Source organism: Papaver somniferum, chromosome 5, assembly GCF_003573695.1.
Source record: "Papaver somniferum cultivar HN1 chromosome 5, ASM357369v1, whole genome shotgun sequence".
Classification (NCBI taxonomy): domain Eukaryota; kingdom Viridiplantae; phylum Streptophyta; class Magnoliopsida; order Ranunculales; family Papaveraceae; genus Papaver; species Papaver somniferum.
This window is the reverse complement of record NC_039362.1, coordinates 11,935,249-11,954,000: the sequence shown is the minus strand read 5'-3', so window position 1 is coordinate 11,954,000 and position 18,752 is coordinate 11,935,249. Positions and strand designations below refer to the sequence as shown.

General features: G+C 36.6%; 1 pseudogene; it reads right to left on the bottom strand.

Moving 5' to 3' along the window:
• Window positions 1–10,017: 10,017 nt before the first annotated feature.
• LOC113278765 lies at window positions 10,018–16,235 on the bottom strand (annotated as a pseudogene).
• Between the last annotated feature and the right edge of the window lie 2,517 nt (window positions 16,236–18,752).

Below are 18,752 nucleotides of genomic sequence, written 5' to 3'. Positions count from 1 at the left end.
AGGAAATAGATAATCTGCGAGCTGAGTTATCCCGATTTCAAAGAGTTGCTGGTGATAGAAAATTGCTGGCCGAGTCTCTAGAGAGTCAATGCAATACTTTGAGGCTTTAGAACAGGGATCTTCATGCCGATCATAAGCTTTTATCTCAGTCAAAGGATGATGCTGAGAGGTCCGTTCAAAAGTTAGAGGAGAGACTTCTCGGGTTTGATCAAATGTCGCGAGATTTGGAGTGGACTCGGGCCCAATTATCGGGTCTTCAAACAGCGCATGATCGACAGAAAACGGCTTGGGGTAAACATAAGCAACATTGCCCCACTAATGAGTTTAACGAACAGCAATATACAGATTTGGTATTGAAGATGTCCGCGCTTGAAATCAGTCTTTCTAAATCCGAAGAAATTTTAAAACTAGTTTTGCCCGTGCTTTCATGTTTTTGTGCATGTCTTTGTTTTCTCACATGTTTCGTCGCTGTTTGCATTTGCGTTAACCATGTCGTTGTTCTTGTCTGTGTAGCCGAGCAAGGGAGGGTCAAGTCCTTGGAGGAAGAGATTGTTCAGCTGAAGAACAATGAGGCCCAGCTGAATGCGAAGATCACCAATGCTGAGGCTGCTACTACTGAGTTGGCTCGTCTACTTGCCAAAGTGAAAGAGGAGTACCGGACTGAGCTTGCTGCTAAGATCAAAGAAGGTGTGAAGGAGTTCATTGATAACATAAGAAGAGAGCTATAGTTGCTGCGAAGAAGTCGGGCTCGGGACCGATTCCTTCGACCGAATAATCTGTACCTACTTATAATCTGGTAATCTTCGTTCAGATTCATTTTGAACCTAAATGTTACTGACATTGTCTTAGGGAGTAATATATGTAGGCTACTGTCATTATGTCTTTATACCATCAATCCAACTTTAAGGGAGTGTTTTCTTACTTTCTTATCTTTAAGCTATATTACTTTGCTAACTCTGCACCTTGTTGTTTGGTTTATGCATGGGAGTTGAATAAGTAAATGCTGACATAATTGTGGAAAGTGAGGGCTTTTCTGGTAGTATCAAGGGAATGTATTTTCGTGTCTTGTTTCTATACATTATTTGTTATACAATGTTAGCTAGGGTACCCAAATTGATAGTTTAATTATATATATATATATATATTTCGACTGATACTGCAACCAACCCCATTATGTTAGTGTTGTATCCTATCACTAAAAATGGTAGTTTGAACAAAAAGCTACACCTAAGTTTGCATGCATTTATCTATAAATTTCACCAGAACCTACAAGCAGAGTTCTTTTTGATAATACGTCTCCATTCTGTCCTTAACTACCATTCGTGACTGCCACTGGTGCTAAATTTGCACTTCGAGATCTTCTCTCTCTTGCGGTATTAGCATAGAAATATTAGATAGCTCAGTTTTGAAGCATTTACAGGCACATTATCTGACTTTTGGGATCATCTTTGTCTTTTTTATGCTTTACATTTCAATTTCGTCCTATCATTGAAATACTTTCTTGTCCATACGGTCAAAAATTAAGATTTTTTAAGAATTGCATCAACTGAGGTTTCACGAAAACACGACTAGATTGATGACCTACAGAATCTAACACTTGAAATGTGGAACAAACAACTCTAGCTAGTCCCAGTAGTACTACGTAATTGGGAAAAGGACGGCATGATGCTAGTAAACTTACATGAGTGCACCTCAACTCCATTAACTGCTGTTTAACGAATTGGCAGCTCTGATTTTTACTGACATTCATTTTGACAAGGTCATTTGACAGAGGTTTCCTTAAGAGGAATGTTGAATTGGCGACTCTAGGAGTGTCTGTCAGTGGCCAGTAATCTGAGACATTAGTACTTTCTAGCGTGGCAGCGGTCCACTTTAAGCTAACATAAGTTTTTGCTACGGCACGCGACAGCATGAGCCTGCAGTTTTTGATAGATGTACAGCTGTTAGAGATTTAGATCTTTAAATTTAGGAAGGATTCAACTAGATGGATAACTCATGGCATTTAGGAAGGGGCACATTTATTAATATCTGGAATCTAGATGGATACTTTTTTTTAAACAAAGGCAAACTTAATATTACATAAACATATTAGTTACGTCATGCTTTATGTAAGGAACTACTAAGTCATGTGGATAACTCCACCAATTTTCACATAAATTTTGTTTTCGAGCTGCCTTTGCTAAAGCATCTGCAGCTTTATTACAAGACCTATAAACAAACTCACAAGACCACATAGGGTAGCTATTACACATATTAACACAATTTCTAAGAAGAGGTAAACACTGCCACTGACAAAGATTAGTTTGATGTTGTAAAAAGTTACTGATACTCCAATTGTCTGTCTCAAAAATGACATTAGTCCAGCCATTTGAATCTGCTATTTGCATAGCTTCTACCATAGCCCAGGCTTCAGCTTGCTCAACATTTATAGCTCTTTTCAATGTTCCTCTTCCCATGACAAAGGCCCCTGCAGAATTTCTAGTTATAATACCAATACCAGCTAACAAAGATTCAGAATTATATGAAGCATCAATATTTATCTTTAGGAACTGCATAGGAGGAGGAACCCAAGGCAAATGTAAGATGTAGTTCTGTAAATGGTAATGATTATGAGCAACAAATGCGGTGTCTAACTGATGTTGTACCCTGTAAGAGTTTATCTGATGTATGACAGTTCGATTATTGGGTGTTATATTGCTGAAAACAGCCCTACATCTATGTTTCCAAATGAAGTGCATTATACAGAGAGCTAAGTGCACAACTAGAGGTGTGTGTTTGATATTTATATTCGAACCCTTAAGCTGCCAAGTCTGAATCCAGGAGAGAACCGAGTGATGCTGTACAATGGAAACAAACTGATTAGGGAAAAAATTCTTCCATATAGCTTGAGAGAAGGAGCAATGAAGTAGCAAATGGTCCAGATCTTCAGTTTGATTCATACTACACAGAACACATATTTGATCATCAGCATTCAGATGCCTAAAAAATGCGAGCTTTCACGGGTATAGCATCATGTAATCCTTTCCACATAAAAATTTGAAACTTATACAGTACTTTCAATTTCCAGAATGCCAACCAAAATTGCTGAGATAAACCCATTGAAATATCCATATGCAATTCCTTTTTACAAAGCATCTTGTACGCTGAAGCAGTTGTAAACATGCCAGTACTAGTAAAAGGACAGACCAATTTATCTTCCTGATCTAATTGTAAAGGAATAGTGAGATTAGAATTCACCTGGTCTGCAGAAAATAAATGGAGAAGAAGCGGAATATTCCATTGCTGAGTGAGAGGATCAAATAGTTCCGAAACCCATTGAATATTACTTGTATTCAGATCACTCCAATCTTGAATTGCATTCTGCATGGAAGGAATCCAATTGGCAGTCCAGATATTGATGCGAGTACCATTACCTACTTGCCATTTTGCATTTCTAAGAACAATTTAAAGCCCAACACATATACTATGCCATACCCAACTTGAATTGTTAGTTTCCGACGTAGGGAAGAATTGCATATCATTATGAGGAAAGTATTTTCCTTTCACCAATTTTTCCCACATAGCATCTTGATTATGTAATAATTGCCAGGCCAATTTCGCAAGAAGAGCTGAATTGTAATTGGTTAAATTTTTAAGACCTAGACCTCCAAATCTTTTAGGTACACATACCTTTTTCCATCCAATAAGATGTCGTGGATGATCGTTGGTAAAATTATTCCACCAGTAACGCCTTTGGATGTTGTCCATGTGATGAATTGTTGTTTCTGGCAGTTTAAGGATCTGCATTTGAAACATACCCATTGTACTCAGCACTGCATTCACTTGAGTTGTTCTCCCTGCTTGGTTAATCATTTTACTATGCCAGCCCTGTAACCGGTTAGTTATGCTATCAAGAATACCTTTACAATTTTTTTGTCTTGATCTATGCATCAAAAGAGGAATGCCCAAATATTTTTCACCCAAACCCATAACTTTCATATTAAGAATGCTAGAAATACTAGACTTGTGGGCAATCGAAGTGTGCTTACCAAAAAACAAAGTTGACTTCTGCATGTTAATAACCTGTCCTGAGGCTTGTCCAAAGGAAAGAATCAGATGTTTAAGATGATTCATTTGAGCAGAATTAGCTTGAAAGAATAACAAACAATCATCTGCAAAAAACAGATGATTGATAGGAGGACAATGATGGTTAATTTTAATACCATTGAGAAGACCAGAAGCAACATTATGCTGTAAAAGTCTAGAAAATGATTCCATGATGAACAAAAATAAATAAGGAGACAAAGGGTCTCCTTGGCGAAGGCCGCGGGTTGGACAAAAAGAAGAACTAGGAGTACCATTGATAAGTATAGAAATATTTGTTGTGGATATGCACTGATCAATCAAAGAAATCCAATCTTCATGAAAACCCATTTGGCGAAAAATTGATAATAAAAAAGACCATTCAACCCTGTCGAATGCTTTCGACATATCCAACTTTAAACCTACCAAAGCCTAATTTATCTTCTTAAATTTCATACTATGCAGAATCTCCTGTGCTATAATAACATTATCATGGATATGTCTGCCTGTAACAAAGGCAATTTGATTAGGAGAAATAATGACAGGCAAAAAAGGTTTAAGACGGTTCGCCAAAATTTTTGAGATGATTTTGTAACTAACATTGCACAAACTAATTGGTCTGTAGTCAACTGGTGTGTGAGGGTTATGAGTTTTGGGTATCAGAACTTGATAAGTATGATTTATAGCCTTAAGCATATGCTTGAAGGTAAAAAAGTACTGAACCATGGAGATTACCTCAGAACCAACCGTCTCCCAGCATTGCTGATAGAAAGCTGCTTGGAATCCGTCATTACCTGGAGAATCCCAAGGTCTAATCTGAAAGACAACATCCTTAATTTCTTGAGCATCAGGAACTCGGATAAGCTGAAAGTTTTGGTCTTCTGTGATACAAGGAGTAAACAACTGCAAAATATCTTGATTAATCTGCGGCTTAGAAGTAGATGAAATATTCACAAAATGATTAAGAAAAATAGACTCAATGTTACTCCGATCATCATACCAAATACCCAATGGCCCTTGAATAGCCTGAATGTTGGATCTCTTTTTATTGAAATTAGCCATTGAGTGAAAATATGAAGAATTCCTATCTGCATCAAGAAACTTGTCACCTGCCTTTTGTATGAAGAATTCTTTCTGGATTATTAGCCACTGTTGAAGAGAAGAACTTAACTGTCGAATCAAAGGATGAAAAGCTGGCAAATTATCATCAAAACAACGCTGCAGTTGATTCTGAATATTATGAAGATTGCACTCAATATTCCCAAAAGATAATTTTTTCCACATTTGCAACTGAAATCTAGTGAATTTTAACTTACTTGATAACTGAAAAGAAGGAGAGCCATTAAATTGTTTTCGCCAACTTTGATTGATAGTGTCTTTACAAGAGGCCATTATCTGAAGCAATGGGAACTAAATGTTGCAGATGACCATTAGTATAATTATTAATCCAACAACAGTTCACTAAGGCTCTATCTAATCTAACCGAGACATGAGCATCTCCATCTCTATGATTCGACCAAGTAGTGTCAGCTCCTGAATAACCCAAATCAATGAGACCCATTTGCTGAATAAAATTCCTAACATGTCTAGCATGATGAGGATGAGATGCATTAATACTATGGGTTTCAGAGTCATTCATAGTGAAGTTCAAGTCGCCTAACAAAACCCACGGGAGATCAGCAGAAGAATACATCTCAAGCAAATATTTCCACTGATTGTTATTGCCTACAACATCACGCACTCCATACATAAAGGTGACCAAAAAATCCAAGTTATTGTCATGAGTGTGTACAATAGCATGTATTGTGTCAGAGGTAGTGTGCATTATTTCAACATCAATTCCTTGTTTCCAGGCAAGAGCAATACCACCAGAAAGGCCCAAAGAAGGATCAAACCAATAATTAGGGTATTTAGTTCTAGAAAGATATATACGCATATTATTGTGCCGAGCTTTGGTTTCGCACAAGAAAAAAATATCTGGATCATTATTGGTCAAACAGAAACTAAGATAGTCTCTAGTATGAGGGTTTCCTATTCCTTGACAGTTCCAAGACAGAATTTTCATGTTGTAAATAATGAAAAAGATAGATAAAAAGATAGGGAAAAAACAACACAGATTAAAGAAAGAGTGAAAACTGAATAGAGAAAAACGAGTTGAGAAAAACACATGTTGCCATGCATCAAATTTGTTCTGTGCATTAAGGGCATGTGCTGCAGCAATGTCCCAAACATTATTCTCTTCAATGTTAGCAGTATCTTCTTGAACAGAAGATGTTTCTCCAACAATAATAATATCTCTATCAAACTCAGCATCCTCAAGTTGATTCTCAGGAGTTATAACCAAGGTTGGGGGTTGACGATATCGCTTCTTCGTACCACTCGTACTAGCACCATCACTTGTCAGAGTAGAATATGGCCTTACAGAAGCAGAAAGATGAGACTGATCATGATATGATGATGAAGTTGCAGCATCAGAGTCAGTAGCCGAGAAGATGGATAGGCGCATTCCATCAAAAGGCCTCGGTTGTTCTAGAGCAATTGGTTGACGCAGTCTGTTTCTCCGTTGAGTACCATGTTGTAAAAAGAGTTGAGCTTCTTGCTGAGGATTTTGTTAAAACCGGCTCAACAAAACCAAATCCTCTTACAGTCTCTTCCATTTCACGTCTTCGATTAGTCATATCAGCACATTCATTTTCTTCATGATTAGGTACCTTACACTCAGGGAAAAGTCTGTAAGGTTGTTTTTCATAAAAGAAACCAATCCACCTAGTGACACCAGCAGCATTAGCGGCAGTAATACAAGTTATGAGAGGAGCGTTGACGTTAATGAGAATTAAAGCTCTATATTTTGAGGAAGTAGGAGGACTAACACCATCAGGCTCAACCAGTCTAACTTCTCCAACGATATTACCAAGCATTCGCAAAATATCAGCATAAGTGAATTCAGGTAAGAGGTATTTATATTCTAGCCAGTAAGGAGAAACCGAGAAATCTAAGAGATGATAGTCCATTGTTAAATTCCAATCTTTTAAGACTATCAAATAACCATCAAAATTCCAAGCCCCACCAAATAAAATAGCTTCTTTATCATCACTAACTTGGAATTTTATAACAAAAACATTAGGTTCCAAACTACGCACCTGAACCAACCATTGATTGTGCCTCCTCAGATGAGGCCAAATGAATCTGGCAGCTCGTTCAGCATCTTGCCATATCATGACACCAGGGGCATAAAGTTTACCAGCAAGACAATACCTCCAATCTCGAATTCCATTTAGGATTACAGTATTCGAGTGCATAACAACCCTTCTTCTAATAGGTTCTTCACTGAATGAAACTCCCTGCAGGTGTTCAGAAATGTTATTCATCGATGCTCTAGCCATAAGGGTGAAGAAAAGTAAGATGATGTAATAACAGAGAAGGATATAAAGAAACTGAAATTGTTTGAGGTAGTATTTATAAGGAAAATTTTTAGGATGTGTTAACTTCTTAGATAGATAAGCATGGTAGATAAGTATGGATGAAAATCTGTAGGAAGTGTCAAATACATTTTTTGTAGACACCAAGCTCCTGACCAAGAAAAGATAACAACAAGAACACTTTTTCCTTAATAGTGAAGCAGGAGAACCATTATAATAACCCAGGTTGGATAAGATTGAGTGAAACCGATAAGTCTGAAAATCAGAAGCACCACTGCAATAAGAAGCCAACTTTGAATATGCCAACTTGGAAACGCCAACTATGATTATACCTCAAGATGTGATGGGACATAACTGCAACATCAATGCGTGGAAACAAGCAGGGAGGAGATTAAGCTGCCATTAAAAGGAAGACAAACCAATTAGAACCGGAGATTGACAAATATAAAGAGGAAAATGGAAAATTGAAAATTAGGGTAAAATAAAAAAGAAGAGACAGATAAAAAACATCAGAATTGGACCAAAAATCAATCAACAAAGGGTAAATCCAGAAGATTAAAACCATGGGTTGCAAGAAAAAGATCTGATCGAATCAAGAAAGTGATCAAAAACAAGGGTTGACTATGGTTGACTTAGAGTTGACCAGCTTGACCATATCGTCGAGAAGAGGAGAGAAGAAGCCAGTTAAGAGGCTAATAATCCAGTTAAGAGGCTAAGAGGCTGCTGACGATGGAATTGGTGATACTGAGATTCATGCTGTTTTTATCATTTAGCTCTTAATGAAGATATGTAGCCGACTGAGCTTTTTGTTATTTTCTATTATAATTTCTACCTTTCTGTAGCTCAGGAACAAGAATGAGCCAAGTTGGTAATGATTGATCACATTGGCTTGATTTGTTTTTGGAAACTTCATTGTCAAGTCTGCTAACACAAACTTGTATAACTTAGGTTGAGATTTTCATCCACACTATGTAATGCCAGAGTGTTAGGATACAGATATTTTTTGGTTTAATTTCATCACCACATTTATAATTTATCATCTGTGGTGCATGGCGAAAGCTTATATACATTATGAATGACATTGTACAATTCTTAAGATGCAGAATTGAAAAAGGGACAAAAAGGAAGACTGAAAATATATATACACGGGGAATGCCATCATGAAATTGCATCAGCAACCATTCTTCCATCAACTGGCATAAAGAGTATATATTTGTTGTATTACTCTTTTTGGTGTCACTGCTGCTGCTACTACAAGAGAATTTGCATCCATATTGTCTAGGTTTTTAATCTTCCTGGTGGTATCCAATTTGCTTCGTAGGTCGTTGATCCAGTTAAGTGTGACAAACTGTTGGTGCAAAGGATAATAATACTGATGACAAACTTCTTCTGGTACAATGTGGATCTTAGCCTAAGCAATATGCTATGAGATGTTGGTTCCAGACTTACCTCATTGGTGACTGATGGAAGCTTGTATTTTCAGTAAGCTTTAGATTTTGTTTTTCTTTGAAATATGGCATAATTGGGTGATTCTGTATACAACTATTAGTTAGTGGAACATCAGATACGTTTAAACCCACAAAAGATGTAATTCAAGCATGAGTTGGTCTGATATATACCAGAGTGTTATACTGATGTTGGTTGACAGACTTGTCAGTAGTATCTTATAGTTTGCATCCAGGATGTTTAGCGCTTTAGTACATTTCATTGCATTCTGCAATTATAATCCATCACATATCGTTCTTCCAAGCTTGTCATGGTTGTTGATGCACTTGATCCACTTTTCTATCGGTGCCCTGATCTTGAGGTATGGATTTCGTAGTTTCTCAAGTTGATGTCTTCACAATTACAGATGATAAATATATGCATTAGGTGCTCAGTCCCACCCGGTACCAATCACTTCAGCACATGCATCCCAGTGTTAAAAATTGACTTTCGATCCACTTTTTATAATGACAAGTTTGAGTTAACTGGAGAGCAGTATAAATTTTGGCAGAAAATATCTAAATGGGAGAGTTCAGTTCTGGTTTAAGTGTGGTAAGATAGGAACTAGTAATATTACTTGTTAAAAGGAACTCGTCCACTTTTTTTGATAGTTCAGCTGAACCACTTTAGCCTGTCGTCTATATACATTGGATAACTCAATTAGGAATACTGTTGAAATACGTACTATCAGTTCCACGATGCTGATTAATTGTGAGTCCAAATTAGTAAAATAAAAGTGGGACCAGGTAGCTGTTACTGTCCCGCATCTATATTTGAGTTAAAAGTACTTGATAGTTTCATTCATCAATACGTTTCACAAGAACGCACAATCAGAGTTAACACGATTCCATTTGTGGTGCAAAATTTGTTGTTGACGATCTTTTCTCTGTTGCCATATTTGCGTAAAATTTTGAGATACCTCAATCTTGAAGCATTTATAGGCACATTACCAACTACCCATAGCATTTCGATCGGAGATTGTATCATGGCCTTTTATGCTTTCCATTTCTTATTTCATATGAACATTGAAACACAATCTTTGCCAATATGGTCAATTTTCATCTAGTCTCTGTTGAGTTATTGCTGAAGGAGGAAGATGACCAGTGCAGATCACATGAACTGTCTGGAATAGCGGGAAAGACTGTTGCCATCCACGTTGGCACAAAACCTCATAGACTTCTCCTGTTGTTTTTACTCCCTTCAAAAGTAAACACACAACGTGACGTCCAGTTTGATCAGACTATGTTGTTACTTTTCTCGGTCAGGCCAGGTCATGGATTAGTTGTGGAAAGCGAAAACATCAAGAACTTATTGTCAGAAATATAATCAAGAACTTAATGCAGCATGCAGCTTTTGAGTTCGGTGGAAGTCATGATGATATCAAAATTGAAAAAACTCTTTGGGGTTTACTATATGTACCTGTAGCTTCTGCCCTTGCAACAGCTCTGTTTCGAGCTCGTGGAAATACCTAAAACATAATTAAACAAAGTTCAGTGAATGAAAAACTTACATTTCGTATTGAATCTCTTAAGAAATATGATAACCTCTTTCCACCACTCCTTGCAAAAGCATCTGCCACTTTCCTGTTACTACCTCCCACTGGCGCACACGCAAAAAAAATATCTTAGAATTCTAATGGTGTGTGTCTTGGGAATGAATAAGAAATAAGCAAACGGATAAATATATGTATATTTGCTTCCATACAGCATGTAATGATGAGATCAGCTATCCCGCAACTCTCCAGAAATGTGTTGTCGCATACAGATGGGAACATCAATTTTGAGAATGCTTTCATCTCATTAAAACTAATTCTCATTATTGCTACCTGGTAAATTCATATGTTGGATTAGATGTGTTTGTGAGTGGTATAAACAGTACTGATTTGCAACTCAACATAAGCATTATACCTTAGCGTTATTTCCCATCTCCAAGCCGTCGACAAAACCTGCTGCAATGGCCACAACATTTTTCAATGTCCCACATAGTTCCACACCTTCTATACCTGTTATTTACATACATTCAAATTGGACACTGAGTCGGCATTAAACTTTCTTTTGCTTGATGCATTCTGCTTAAACAATTTGGGTGGACTAGATAGTAAATGAATTTGGAAAACTCACAGCTGATACTCGAAAATAAGGAGTCCCGAAAATTTGAACCCATCTTTGTGCAACCTCTTTATCTTCTCTGTATCCAATTGTTTCTTCACTGAATTTCTCCATAGCAATCTGCACAAACAAAACTAAATGTTGGCACCCAACCCAACGAAGAAGATAAAGTCCATTTTGCAATATTAACTCATCTCCAATGTTAGCACCCATGAGAACACAACAATTAACACCCAGTTGTTTATTGATAAGACTAGAGATCATACATGGTCCTCCCGTTTTCACTTCCATGCCCTTAATAAGGGAAATTGCTTCGACATCTCCTTTAATCTTTCCAACAAGTCTCTTACATATGCCCTCTATGAATTGATGTGGTGTAACAAATACCAACATGTTTGCATCCTCCACTACAACAACATAACCATGATAACAAAATCAAAATTTGCATTGCTTCCAATTCTCTCATCATTAACTTTTGTCATATACCTGCATGTTCCAAGTCTGGGTCTGCAACCACATTGTGACATCATATTTTCCTGTTATATTAAAAAAAAATAACATCATATTTTTCTTTTTAGATCCGACTCAAAAATATGTGAGCTAGTAGCTTGGTCCCATAAATCAGGGGAATTTTATTCCCCGACTCAAATGGTTCAGTAGGGGCTAGGTCTTAGTCGGGTCACATCTGACTCAAACTATAATTCAAACATCTCGACTCATGCCAAGACAGATCTAGACGCCCACAAAAAAACAAACATACCACCTACCTTAAATTGAGATCATTTGAATATGGAGAAAATTTAATCATCCGAAAAGAAAGATGATGAGATTATTTACATTGGTTATGTTGATGATGTCTGTGAGTTTCTCACCGTTGGGCAAGGTTTCTTCGAACACCCACATCCTAACTTCATCTGCAACACAAGTAAGTATATATTTTGAAATGTTTTTAATAACTTGTTCACAAGAAATCAAAGAGAAAAAATTAATCAGTTAACCATGGAAAGAATCGAGATTTAAGGTATTAGAGCATCCACAGTGGGCGAGTATAACCAAAAATTTGGGATGAGATCGTAATATAGTGGGACGGAGTAAAGATCAAATCCCAACCAAAGATCAAATTCCAGACCAAATATGGTCGCGACCAAATCCCAAATTCTAATATAGTCGGGCGTAAATTTAAAGTACGCTTGTTGCTGGGCGTAAATTTAAAGTACGCTTGTTAACGGGCGGAGATTTAAATTACGCCCGATGAAAATTCAAATTAAATAAAAAAGAAAAAGAATGAGGCGGACTTTTAAATTACGCCCGATGAAAGTTACCAAAAATGGGGCGGACTTTTAAAGTCCGCCTGATGAAATTTTAATGGGGCGGACTTTTAAAGTCCGCCTGATGAAAGTTACAAAAAATGAGGCGGACTTTTAAAGTCCGCCTGATGAAATTTTATGAAAAAAAAATGGGGCGGACTTTTAAAGTCCGCCTGACGAAATTTTAATCATGTACCGTTGCGTCACAACACGGACTAAACCCAAAATTTGGTCTTTTTTTTGATCTTTGATCTTTGGTTTTGATCGCACCACTGCAGTTGCTCTTAGAAGCAACAAGTTTTGCAGCAACACTACCCCAGTTACCACTCCAAATAACGGCTGCTTTGTGTTTCTTTTTGATCATTTCTTCAGATTTATGAATCGAATTTCAGCTTGTATTTGCTTCTTTTGATGTGTTTTAGATGACATGACATCTGTTGGTGCTAGATGACTAAGATAGTGCGTGTATCTAACAAATGTGCCTTAGCTGAGGGCGCATATGGTTTCGGTGGGGCCCATGATTATATATTTATTTTTTAATCATATTACAGACCAAGTGAACACTAAACTCGGCTTTTGATCTACTTCATGTGTTCATCATCACTTGGGCGTTTGTGGTTTCAGGTTTGCGATGGACGAGAGAAGCTGGACGAAAAATAACAAAAATCTACAAAGTAGACCATTGGTAAAATTTGGGAGAGAGACAATTTTGGCGTTGCTTTTTGGGGAGGCACTTTGAAAATGTATATATATATATATATATATATTCTTATCGACTCGGTTGAAGTTCATTACCAAGCTGATAATAGGTGAAGATAAAAAATTATTAGTAACATGTTTGTATACAAAATTTGTTTTTTTGACTTCTGAAAATTAAAAATTTAGTCTGGATACATAATTTCCGAATGACTTCTAAAAAGCAAAAAGGTTATTATCAACTTTTTTTTGTGAAGCAAAAACATTTTGTTTTCTACTTTTATTTTTGACTTCTACATCTGATAAAGTAAAAGAACTTCTATTTCTAGTATCCAAGCAGACTGTATACAATTCAATTGTAATAAAATTAAAAAGGAGAGAAAAAAAGGCTAATCCATCGTTACATTAAAAAAATTGTACATAGAAATTTATTTTCCAATTTGCTAAGTAACCTCGACTTCTCTCTATTTCATGGACCTCTACCATCCCATTGAACTCTCATAGGCCGTTGAATACCACTTCAAAAATTGCTTTTCTAGAAACATAAAAGTCAAAAGTTAGCTTGGTTACACAATTTCATAATAACTTTAGAAATAAAAAAGTTAAACTTTTTATGAAGTTAAAATTTTGGTTCTGACTAAGTAGGAGCATTTCTGCTTCTAATTTCCAAATAGGTTCTTAACATTTCTACTAAAAAAGGCTAATTGAAAGAATTTTTCAAAACAGAATTTCGTACCCATTTAGGAAAATTCCCATGATATGGAAGTAAAAACATCCTTAACTTGAAGAGTATCCATATATATGTGGACTCTCACTAACTAGTGGACTCAAAACGCATTATGGAGAAAAACAAAACATGATAGTCCATCCTGTCCCTCATGGTCCGCATTTAAAGAAAATATATATAATCTTCCCCCTCTTGGATGACCAGATGAGGTGAAGTTCTATTTAATCTCAAAACTTAAAATTTGCAACGCTTTCTGTTTGTTGCTAACTCAAACAAACAGTAGCTATTCTCTAGGAATTTGTCCTTATTTACACCATTCAAAAAAAATATTAAAACTCTCAACCCGGTCACGAAGTGAAGTGACCGGACAGAAAAAAGAATATTAGTCGCAGTCGGTCATTAAGTAACCGGATAAGAGAATTTTTTCTTAAAAAAAGTCATTCGGATACTAAATGTCCGGATGACATGGACTATTCCATAGCCAACCCTTCAAGTATCATCTGGACTTCAGAGAGATGTGGACCTAAATATTACCCGCGATAGTATTTTTTATTTATAAAATGTGGATCATCACAAATATATGGATGAATTTTTGCTCCATAGGAATTGACCTTATAGAGTGATTTGTTTGCAAATTTCTGAGCAAAATGACCCCAAAGATATAATTGATAATTCTGCTCAACATTAGAGAGTAAATATAATTTTGAATTAGATTATTGATCATAGGCGGTCATTTATATATCACTAGGGACACCACATATCCTAATACCATGCACCATAGTCTAATCAGTTATATTTGGGTAGTGCCAAAATTTGGGTTGCACTTAAAATATCTCTAAGAGAAGTCTCAGCACAGTAAATCGATACTCGAGAAACAACTGAAAATCCTATTATTGTTATTATTATTACAAAATAAGGGAACCCCAAGGGTATTTTAATGAGAAGAAAGATTGAGGTTACAAGAGATGGTGGGAAACTTAGCAACAAGCTGGGCCCCAACACCTTTTTGAATAACAATCCATAACCTATGAAAGAGAGAGCTTCATATCTTAAAATTAGTATCATACCTTGCCACGCAATTCCTCAATCTCTCCATAAAGGAAATTGTTTCCGTTCCGAGCTCACCTAAAGTAGAAAAGGCCAATACACCAAACCCATACCCGTGTGAAGAGCATTTATCTAAGTGTTTATTGTTCTTGCGAATGATAACATCGCCCGGTGTAAAGTTACGATTCCTAACATTTGTGAATGGAGAGACACCTGTAATACCCATACAAAAATCCTTACCATCCTCCCAAATATGAACCAAAATATCTGCTGGCCCAAGGTCATTTTCACCGCTAGAAAGAAAAACCAAATAAACTTCCTTTCCAGCTGCGACACCTGCACTTTAACACATGTCCGCTAAGATGTCTTTAACCAGATCATGTCAAAATTTGAGCCCCACCTGACTAGCATAATGAATATCATGGTTACCAAAGACATCCATAGGCCTGCCGCAACAGGAACACAAACTTTCTTCCTCAAAGAAAGGTATGCCCAAGCGATATTGCAAGATAGAGCTAAACTGCTTGGGTTTGACTGCTTGATTAAGCCCAGGTATATGAATCGCTTTAAGAAAATCCATTGCATGGTATGTTCTATTGCATTACCACAGGGTGGACTCACACACAGATAAAGAATGACTGATGGGTATATTTTCCTTGACAATACAAAAATAAATAACTACCAGAGACTTCATATGATAGGGGGAAGCATCATTGATCTTAAAACCAGGTAAAGAAAGACCACAAGCTTTAGTAAAAACCTTTAATGGGTGTTGAAAACCATGACACGAATTCGTTGTCGCTGGTAACTTCAAGATCGAGTTCTGCAAGTGTTGAGTTTGAGCATGAGATGCTAGATAACAATACATAACAATATCTTCCATGGTAAGTATACCAAGTCCACCATCTTTTATATGGAGGGTGGCCAGTCGTTGTTGAACCAAACCAAAGCCAACACCATCACCAACTACTAGACGACGTAAATACTGCATAAGGTGTTTATTAAACTGAGTCACAAAAATCTCAAGTGCCTTGGGACATGTGGTACGAAGGGCGAAGTAAAACCTAGAGACCCCGATGCAGCTACGCATAAGCAATAATTCACTTTGGGGGTCCTGCAGATCCTGAATTTTTTTCATGAGATGTATGGTTTTGTCCACCGTTTCCAACACAATATTGTTGAAGTAATCCATATCTAAACTGACCGAACCACCAAGGAGTTTAATACCACCCACTGGCTTACCAATATTTGCATGGAAAACATTATCAACATCTCTTCTTGGGTCATAGGAAGGCCAAATTATTTCCGTCTTTGAGACGTTCAGTTGTAAACCATAGCTAGGTCCCTCCTCTTGTATAATTTTTAAAGTCATAGAAACCTCCATGGTATCACCTACAATGGTACTATCGTCTAGGTACCAAGCATGGAGGTCTAAGGTACAATTAGTTGCAATCTTCTTAACAAGCGTGCGGAGAGCTAAGGAAAATAAAATGGGACCGATGGTATCACCCTGTTGAATGTCTTGTGCCGAGTAAAGAATAGAATCTTGGTAGTACAACCTGGCTGGTTTTGAAAAACCGTGAGAATAAATTAGACAGTCAGACTTAATCAAGGAAATATATCCAAGAGTTATATCTCAATTTCTCAATACAATCTGCAATCGAACATATAAAAATTGGTGAGCCTGATTGATATGAGAAATAACTTGAACGATATCAAAAACCAATGTTCAAGTGTCAATCAATTTCAATCAACAACCAAAGGTCGGATTTACCAATTGATTGAACTACGCACAGCCTGTGATATTTCAATTATATAAACAAATATAATGCGGAAAAGAAATAACACGGACACCAGAAGTTTTGTTAACGAGGAAACCGCAAATGCAGAAAAAACCTAGGACCTAGTCCAGATTTGAACACCACACTATATTAACTCGCTACAGACACTAGCCTACTACAAGTTAACTTCGGACTGGAATGTAGTTGAGCTCTAACCAAGTCTCACACCGATTAAGGTACATTTGCGTTCCTTACGCCTCTGAATCCCAGCAGGACTCTACGCACTTGATTCCCTTAGCCGATCTCACCCACAACTAAGATTTTCTACGACCCAAAGTCGAAGACTTGATAAACAAATCTGCCTCCCACAGAAAAGTCTATTCTGATAGATAAATTTGTCTCCCACAGAAATACCTACAAAGTTTTTTTCTTCTTACTTTTGATAAGTCAAGGTGAACATGAACCAATTTATAGTCCGGTTTTATATTCCCGAAGAACAGCCTAGAAATATCAATCACCTCACAATAACTTAACTATATGGTAGTAGAACAAGTTATTGTGGAATCACAAAGAATGAGAGGAAGAGCTTTGTGATTACTTTTTATATCTTACCTATCAGAGATAAATCTCGAGCCAATCTTAGAGAAGATAGTACTCAATACGATAGAACAAGTAAGATCAGAACACACAACTACAAGGAAAATAGTTGGGTCTGGCTTCAGAATCCCATTGAAGTCTTTAAGTCGTTAACCTATAACGGTTTTAGTAAAAACTTAAGTTAAAGGAGAATCGACTCTAGTACGCAACTAGTATCACACATGAGGTGTGGGTATTAGGTTTCCTAGTTGCTAGAGTTCTCCCTTATATAGTCTTCAAATCAGGGTTTGATAGCTTTGAAATGAAGCAATCAATATTCACCGTTAGATGAAATCCTGATTTAAGATTCAAGTTAAGTTTTCTTAAAATCCAAAGAAATATATCTCTACCATTAGATGGTCTTAGCTTGTTACACACAAATGAAATATACTTTCATTTAGATATGGGTAACCGTACCTAAACGTGTATATTGAGTTGGCTCAACAATAGTTAACCGAAGTTAGCATATGAACACTTTTATTTTAACCACATTCATATAACACTTCTATATCAAATGATAATCAAATGAATCTAATTGTGTTACTCATAGAGTTGTTCAATTATTTATATCCTCATAGAAGTATACAAGACACAATTGAAACAAAATCGGATTGACTCAATTAAGCCACTGTTTGCAAAGATTTCATTCCTTAATTTATATATGTATTTTTTCATGAGTATGAAACCATACTTAACCGATTTTAGAACATAAACCAACTTAGTTTGCAAACGGGTACTTAAACTTAAGTTCCGAACTTTGGTCTTGTCCGACAGTTTGCAGACCGGTATGCATATTGTCGTCCCTGACCTAAATCAGGTAGAAACGTTCGCATAATGGTATTCATACTTGGTTCCCGGACTTTAACAGTTAAAACCGTTCGCATACTGGTATGCAAACTTGGTTTCCGGACCTGAATCATATTATAACAGTTTGCATACTGGTATGCATACTGTGCTATATCTGAACAATGGTTAATTGTTCTAAACTCCCATTTCAATCATGGAAACATCCTTAGAAGACGACAATAGCTGTCTCACACAACTATTAGCTTATAAGTAATTTTCAAGTGATAGAATGATCAATACGAAACATTCCGAGTCGACATCAAATAACTGTCTCATACAAATCATGTAAGATGTTTCAAGGCAATTTTCACATGATCATCTTTTGACTCATTTTTTAGTTTCCAACAAATAAATGTTTCCAACTAAACTCGTCAAGAATAATGACGAATGTAGCTAAAGAAAAAAGCTTCCAACACATATTTTGAGAAAGATATAAGCGAGTTAAACTCAGCTCGAAATATCAAATGTGTATAATGTAAAAAGTCTATATAGCTATACGACTTAGTCTCAATAAAATATAGAATATAATAGACTTCTGAGTGATAGATAAGTTTTAGTCTCCATATACCTTTTGTTGATGAAGTTCCCCCAAGCTCTCCTCAATAGATCTTCATCTTCAATCGATGAATGCCGTGAAG